Source organism: Tupaia chinensis, unplaced genomic scaffold (genome assembly GCF_000334495.1).
Source record: "Tupaia chinensis unplaced genomic scaffold, TupChi_1.0 Scaffold000245_1, whole genome shotgun sequence".
NCBI classification, from domain to species: domain Eukaryota; kingdom Metazoa; phylum Chordata; class Mammalia; order Scandentia; family Tupaiidae; genus Tupaia; species Tupaia belangeri.
In genome coordinates this window covers 1135994-1145013 of record NW_006159723.1, presented here as the reverse complement: position 1 = coordinate 1145013, position 9020 = coordinate 1135994, and positions in this window count along the sequence as shown.

Here is a 9020-nt window from a genome sequence, read left to right as displayed (position 1 = left end):
CAAATTTTTTGGGGGGGGGTTATGTGAACCAAATAATAAGTAAATTTTTAAATGATATGTTTTAATAAAACTATAAGGCCAACACAGAAGCATAGCACAATCTTGTAATGTTTTAAGTGAATTTACGTTTCTCTTTTACTAGGACACTACATAAGCACAAGACTCTAAGGCACTGTCAGAGTTTTTTCTTTGTTTGTTTGTTTTGTATGTTTCTGTCATGAAGCGACAGAACACAGCATATAATAAGTCATCTCCGAAAATCTGATCCATTTTTCTCTCTGTATATATTGGGTATTCGGAAAAGTCATGACTTATTTTTCTATGCAAGATAGCACATATTTCGTTTCTGTTGCTTTTTGGGTCTTCTCTTTAGTATCTATACCCATAACATCCACCATCTTTCTATTATTTCTCTATATCTTCTCAAAAATAAAAATACAAAAAGATAACCAGCCAATAGCAAGTCCTTAAAACTGTCTGATGATTCTTCCCTGACCTTGAAGAACCCTGTGATATCATGCTTCCCTACGAGCTCACCTTGCTATGCCACGATTCGCCCAAATCTCACCTTGAAGAAATGGGGTTGGCACAATAGCACCATCAGATTTCTTGTCTAACAAAAAGGTTTGAAAATTTACCTAGGATATAAAAATAGAAGATCATACTGTGGTTAATGAAAATATTTTATCAGAAATTTTAATTCTCCCTCATGTGCACCAATCTCTAATCAAAATATATTTGTTAGCAATAAGATAAAATTGAATGCCAGTTTCATAGTGAGGTAAACTGTGGCTGCCATTTAATCAAAAGAAGGGAGGGCCTTGAAGGAATAAATGGAAACATTGCCTCTATTATCAAAAATAAATTAGGAGAGTAGAAGAAAAACACAAGGCTAAAAATAAATGCTCCATAAAATATCGTAGGAGAAAGTCAAGAATAGAATGGAATGTAGTCAAAAGTCTCCATATTTTAATAATTAGGGTTTCCAAGAGAAAAGGATGACAAAATTGATGTTTGATAAGAAAATGTGAGAACTATTAAAAGTGAGAATTTAGATTGATTTTTTTCTTTGAATTTTCTCAATTATGAAACAACCATAACTATATTTAGAGATTACTTTTAGGTTCATACTTACAAAAAAAGAAAAGGCAAAGAAGACCTCACCTCACCTCATCTTAATTCTTCAGACAAACTAGAGGGCTTCAGGAAAGACAGTCAACCTACAAAACTCAAGCACTGCTTACATAGGATAGAAATGTTTCACTGTGTAAGCAATAAAATTATCATTAATTTTTTCATAATACTGTAGTTCCTTAGAAATATGTTTTTGTTTTTTTTTTTTGAGAGGTTTTTGCTATAGGGCATGTGTGTTCCCCAGAAAGACAGAGACAGAGACAGAGAGACAGAAAGCGAGAAATCACCTCCCAGGGTGGAAGGCCATGCTACAATTCCTTCTCCTCTATTTTCCTCTGGGGATCTTGGGCATGCAAGCACATGTGTCCGATGTGAGTTTAAGCCACCGGATCTGGGACTCGAACTGCGGTTGACTACATGGGAGTCTAGCGACTTAGCCATTATGCCAACGGCTGGTTGCACCCTCAGAAATATTTAGTGTAAATGCTTGTCCACATTGAAAAGTTTGGATATGTTTAAAAATGAATAAAATATTCATGTACTTAGACACAGTTAATATCAGAAAACAAAAAGGAAATATACAAAATAACTATCGTATAATTAATTTACTTATTATTAATAGGACACATCTAGAAATTAGAAATTGTTAGTTTGGGACCAGCAGATGGAGGGATGATTATATCATTGGACTTCCACATAGTCTTCCATGGTTCAAGTCCTAGACCCAGTGACTTAAAACTCATGCTGGGCGCGTGGGTGTGCATGCCCAAGATCCCAAGAGGAGAATGAAGAATGGATTGTGGCATGGCCACTCCCCTGGGGGTGCTTTCTCACTTTCTGTCTCTCTGGGGAGCTCCCTAAAGCAAAAATCTTTTTAAGAAAAATAAAAAAAAAAGAAAGAAAGAAATCATTAGTTTGTGGGACCAGCAGTTGGCACAATGGCTATGTAGCTGGACTCCCATGTAGTCGACCGTGGTTTGAATCCTGGACCCGGTGGCTTATATTCATGCTGGGTGCATGTGCTTGTGTGCCCAGATCCTGAGAGGCAAATGGAGGAGAAAGGATTGCAGTGTGGCCATCCCCCCTGGGGGGTGATTTCTCGCTTTCTGTCTCTCCGGCAAGTGCATGTGCCCTATAGCAAAAACCTCTTAAAAAAGAAAAAAAGAAAGAAATTGTTAGTTTGTAGAAAATTGGTAATACTAGAAATAATGTAAAGGGAAAGAAGAAAGAGATATTATATGACTTTCAACAAATAAAAATCATATGAGATGAGAAACCAATATCTGCCCAACAATTACTGTGTTTATCCAAGGATAATTATCTGGTTTTCAATTTTCTTAGGAAGGAAAAAGTATACATTAATACATTTTCTACATGAGAGGAAGAAATATGACTTCTTCCCCCACAATTCTAAAAAAGACATTGTCTCCCATTTAATGAAAGTTCACTTATTCAAATCGTATTATTGCTCCAGATGGCTAGAATCAGACATTCTGAAATGCTTAAGCCTGGACCTGAAAAATTTTCTCATCTCAGTTTGGGATATAGATTCATATCACCCTCGAAAGATTCAAAAGAAGAAATTCACAAGCAAAGCATTTCAAATACATTTCCATTTAAAACCACAAAACTACATTTATTCAGGTACTCCAGAATAATAAAAGCTTCCATAGCTTCTGATTAAGAATTGCTTGAAAACTTTTTCAGTAGATAAGTGCTTTTCTCCTCATGAGCATCAAGTGACTTACTCAGGGTGATTATATTCAATGACATGCATTCATTTTATTAATTAAACTTTTCAAAGCACAGCCTGTACTCATCTGAGATATTTGTGGAATTGTGTTAAAAGTGAGATTCATTTCTCACTTTGGATCTTTTTTTTTTAAACTCCAGAAATGCTGTTTTAGTATCATAATAGAGTTTAATAACTCAGAAAAAGTATACTTGCAGAATTTTTAAAAAACAAAATTCACTGCCAATATATGTGAAAGCCCTTTATTGCACCCGAATTACTATAATTAATAAAAGTGCTTCTAATTACCCAAACAGCATGTCCATTTCAAAACATTTATTTTCCATATTGGAAATAGCTCTATACAAACTCAGCTTTCTATTCAACTTTGTTATATTATTTATTAAATCTGTAGAAAATATACTGCAAAGACATTTAAGGCCATAGTCAAAATGCTGACGATTTAAAGTCAAACTAATAGTTTCTCAAAATAACATTTGTAGCCTCAACCAAAAATGAAGGGAAAAAGTAGCATGGGAAATAGTATAACTTGTTGAACATGCATCAGCGATATTAAAATACATAAATGTCATAATTAAAAGTGATAATACTATGCATCTTAATAGTAAGGGTTTATTTTGAATAAAATTGTGTAACTATCACCTTGAAAATTTGTTTTTCAGAATTCTTAGAACTTGACAATAAATTTCATAAAATTTGAGGGTTCATATATTTGTTGATTTAAGCTTCTATAGAAACTACAGACATGGGTTATTTTGTGTGTTTACATTTACCTTTAAGGGACCAGCAGTTGGCGTAATGGCTATGTCACTGGACTCCCATGTAGCTGACCACAGTTTGAGTCCTGGACTCGGTGGCTTAAACTCACACTGGGTGCGTGTGTGAATGTGTCTAAGATCACTAGAGGAGAATGAAGGAGAAGGGATTGCGGTGTGGCCATTCCCCCTGGGGTGGGGGGAGGGGATTTCTCACTTTCCATCTCTCTCTGTCTTTCTGGAGAGCACACACGCCCTATAGCAAGAACCTCTCAAAATAAATAAATAAATAAAAATAATAAATTTACTTTTAATTGCTGGTGGATGGGCTTGTGTGCTTGCCAGAGATGGACAGAGGAAGAAAGCACCCTGAAATGGGGTGTGGCCATGCTGCAAAATCCTTTCTTCATCTTTTCATCTTGTCAGGATTTAGGGTATGTACACATAGGTGCCAGGCATGCTTCTCAAGCCACTGGAGCTGGGATTTGAACTGTGGTTAACCACATGACATCTGGCTCCTGTAACCACTAGGCAGGTTATCAGGCTAACCTAAAATTACTTCTCTTCTTTTTTTTTGGAGAGGGCTTTTTTTTTTTCTTTTTGCATTTTATTTATCTATTTGTTATATGGCACATGTGCTTGTCAGAGAAACAGAGAGACAGAAAGCAAGAAATCACACACACACACCCGGGGTGGGGTGGCCATACAGCAGTCTCCTCTCCTCTATTCTCCTCTAAGGATTCTGGGGACACATGCACACACGCCTGATATGAGTTTTAAGACGCTGGGCCCAGGATTCAAACCATGGTCAACCACCAGGGAGTCCAGTGTCTGAACCACTATGCCACCTGCTGGCCCCACTTTATTTCCTTTTTACTTCTTTGATCCTTTATATACTTACTCAATGCTTAGTCAACATTTGGGATTCACCATGATTACTAATCACAGGTTAGAAAGAGTGAGGAGATTTATGTTTTAATAAGACTTTATTGATAGTGTGAAAATAATTGACCAGAAATTATTTTACATTTATTATTCAGTCATTAAAATATAAGTAACCCTAAGTTTTATGGGGAAAAACTATCAAATATTAACTCTTTTTAAAATATAAGAAGAAATAAATAAATAATTCTTAAAGGTTCTTTTTCAGAGTTCTTACTTTCAAATACCTACCAAAGACAATCATTGGAAGATGTTGCATGTGTCAAAAATAATTTTTGTTATGACAATAATTTTGAGGTTTATTACTATATATAAAATTACCATACTGCAAAATTGTTACATGTTTTTATCAAAATCTAAAATTAGAATGTTTACTAAATATGACTACAAATTATCTGACACATCAGAGTCTTGCTTCAAATAAGATATAAAATATAGATTCTAGTGTCATAGATACTAAATGGAAATAAAATGAATCATTATTCTATTTTTTAAAAATAGAGCTTTAGAAGCCCTTATGAATGCAAAGTGGTATTAGAATAAAAGAATCATAGGATGCTAGATCTAGAGACAAGACTCCACTTCAGATCACAAACTAGAGAACTTTTGTCCTCACAGTCTAAATTTCTTGTACACCTCTCTTAAACTGAGAAATATTTACTGCCCTCAAAATACACAGAATTCAAAACCTAACATTTTAAAATACTGAACCATGCAACTAACATGGAGAAAATAAATATTACTTTACTTCATCTTCAGTAGCTAGAAATAAATGCTTATTTATGGTAGGCCCTAGAGTTGTACACATTTTGTTTTTTTAAGGCACAATTAAAGGGAAAAAAACCCCTCAATTTCCTGAAATAATAGCCATCAGGCAAGTAAGAACACCTTTACATTAACAGTGGGTATCAGTGTAGGTGCTCAGTAAAAATATTGTGCATTTGATTATCTTCCCCTCAGAAATAAAGACGATAAATGAGAAACATGCTATCCATTCACAATCACATTTTAAGCCCCCTGCTTTGAGGGAATGAGGTCAACAGTCAAGCAACATATTCTTGCTTTTTGGCTCAGTCCATTTTGATTGATTTAACCGTAAAAGTAAATGATTTTACTCTGATACTGTAACAGTATGTGTGGTTTTTATGGCAATATATCCCTCACTCATCAAAAAAGAAGTAGTAAGCAGTATTCAAATTAATGGCAGACATTTCAAAGAATGGCTCAAGAGTCACACTGGTCAAGTGATGTTGTATCCACGTGAAAGATTGTGGTTGAGCTATATATGCCAAGTGTGTGTGCCCATTATCCTGGCTGACTGGGGAGAAGAAGATCATGGAGGATACCCTGCTGAGGATGCTTGTGCTTCTTTCAAGCTCTCCCTTTCTCTCTCATTGTCTCACTCTCATAAAAGAAATCTAAGAAAAATAAAAAAGAGTAATAACACATATCCAACTCATCCTAAATTCTTAAAAAAGGTTTTTCTTAATACCACAGTTTTTCATTAAAAAAAAAAACCAAACAAGTGAATGAGTATCAATCATGTTCTAGTCACTCTAGAACAGCTTAATTATGACTAAAGTCTTAGCGTCATATGAGTAGCTCTAATGGGTCAGGTGTCTTGGTGAAGAAGGAAAATAAAATAAGGAAGGCAAAGAGTCAGCAGTTAGGAAAATCCATGATTATCATTTCAATTATTCATCATTGATATGGACATAATATTCATTAGTTTGAATGAAGGATACTGCTCTTTGAAAAAATGAATTATGAAAATTCTATTAGCAAATTTTGTTAGATGTGCCCAGAACTACTCAAGTTTTTGTAGACATTCCAATCGTATAAAACTCAACTTCTGCTGAGACAGAATTTGTCATCTGCTTGAGGAGTCCTGACAGGTCTCAGACAGTAAGAAAACATATAAACAAATATTTGAACAGACCATTAAGAAATTCAGAAGGGAGGGGAACAGGGAATTTGAATGTAATGGTAAGTTCCTGGGAATATGATTCAATGAACCCACTGTCCCATGAATGTCACTATATAGTAAGATCGTTTGTTGTGAATTTCCAACATTTGTTGGATAAATTACCACTGTTTGACCCTCTCCTGCCACCATCTGCTCATTAATACAACCTCTTTGAAGTAAACCTTTGATGTCTGCCACTTCGAATTCAATCATGACAATGAGACCATGTCATAGGAGTAGCTATCTAAGCAAATGCTTTTCAATTCTGTGTATTCATAATATAGGTCCCTTTAATAATTGTCACCCTGTTATGGGTCCTAGATGTTAATTACCATTTATTGCTGAAATTAGAAACAAGATTGTTCAGTAAATGAATTCACCACTACAGTACACTGGTGAATTTGAGCTGGACTGGAGTTTCATTGGTATATTGTGTGTGTGTGAGTGTGTATGTGTATGACTGAAATTTCATCAGTACATTGTGTGTGTTATGTGTGTGTGTGTGTATGGGGAGAGACAGATTCTAGTGTGTCCAATTATTGGTGATAGCTGGTAGAATAGAAAGGAAACTGACTCTTGCCTTCTCTGTATCTGCTAAAGTCTTAGACTCTTAACTCAACCAATCCTCAGAAAATGGACTAGAGATGAGATCACAGACTCTCTGGGTCTATTTATGAGCACCCAGATGCATTTATCTGTAAACAGTCCCTGAAAGTCTGCAGGCCAATGGCAGCTATTTTCCTCACAATAAGCTCTTTCATCAAAAGTGGTAAAGGGCCAGCCCTGTAGTGCAGGTGTTAAGTGCTATGTAGAGAAAGCCTACTGCCATTCAAATTTCAGCCCTGGCGGCCTGAAAAACATGCTGGCTGTGTGTGCATGAATGCCCCAAATCCTGAGAGGATGGAGATAGATAGTAAGAGACTTATTATGAGGGATTGGCTCACACAATTGTGGAAGCTGATAAGTCCCAGATCACTGTCTAGAAACTGCAGAATAAAAAATGTGGCTGGTATATCAAAAAATGTGGGTGGTTTGGACTTCAATACATCTTGTCTGATGGCTAGAGAAACCGAGAACCAACGGTGTAAGTCTCAGTTGGATTTTTTTTTTTTTGGAGAGATTTTCACTGTAGGGTGCGTGTGCTCGCCAGACAGACAGAGAGAGACATAGAGACAGAAAGCGAGAAATCACCCCCCAGGGGGGATGGTCACGCCGCAATCCCTTCTCCTCCATTCTCCTCTCGGGATCTTGGGCACGCACGCACACGCGCCCGGCATGAGTTTTAAGCCACCGGGTCTGGGACACGAACCGCGGTCAACTATGTGGGAGTCCAGCGACATAGCCATTACGCTAACTGCTGGTTCCCAGTCTCAGTTGGAGTTTAAGGCCCAGAAACTGGGGGATTGATGGCATAATTTCCAGTTGGAGTCTAAAGATGTGAGGACCAGTAATCCCCGTGTCTGAGTAATGGAGATCATGGATATCCCAGGTTGAATAAATTCACTCTTCCTCCGCCTGTTCTTTCTGTTCATCCCTAGACAGATTACATGATGTTCACCCACATTGTTGAGGGAGACATTGTCTAGTAGGTTCATCAATTAAAATGCTAATTTTCATTACAAGCACCCATAAATAATGTGCTACTAGCATCTGGGCATCCCTTAACTCAGTCTAGTCAAATGTAAGATCAACAGTTAAATCAAGAAAGAAACTGAAATTTTTCAGTACTCCAGTTTGCCTTATTTTATTTTTTTTTGCAGAGGTTTTTGCTATAGGGCACGTGTGCTCACCAGAAAGACAGAGAGAGACAAAAAGCGAGAAATCATCCCCTGGGGAGATGGCCATGCTGTAATCCCTTCTTCTCCATTCTCCTCTCGGGATATTGGGCACACATGCACATGTGCCTGATGTGAGTTTAAGCCACCGGGTCTGGGCCTTGGACTGTGGTCAACTACATGGAAGTCCAGCAACATAGCCATTACGCCAACTGCTGGTCCCTGTTTGCTTTTTTAAATGACTTTTTTCATTGCTAGAGGACATATGTGCTCACCAGAGAGAGATAAAGAGAAAGAGAGAGAGAGGGAGAAAGCACCTCCAATAGGGTATGGTTATGCCACAATCCCTTTTTCTACATTATCTCATCCTGTCAGAATTAAGGGCACACACGCACATGTGCCCAGCACGTTTCTCAAGTGACAAGGGCTGGGACTTGAACTGCGGTTGACCATGTAGGACCCAGCTTCCTGCACCACTTGGCCATGGGGCCAGCCTTTAAAAGTTATTGCTTATATTTCCATTCAGACCTAGACTCAGAATTGAATTCTATCAGGCATCTTTGCTCCATTCTGGAGAGGCTAGTCTCATCCTAACCACCAAAAGAGATAGTTAGATAGTTCTTATTCTCTCCAAGAGGTAGTGAATGTTGCTTATCTGAATAAGGACTCCTCCAGAGTGTTCTCAATCGAAGCAG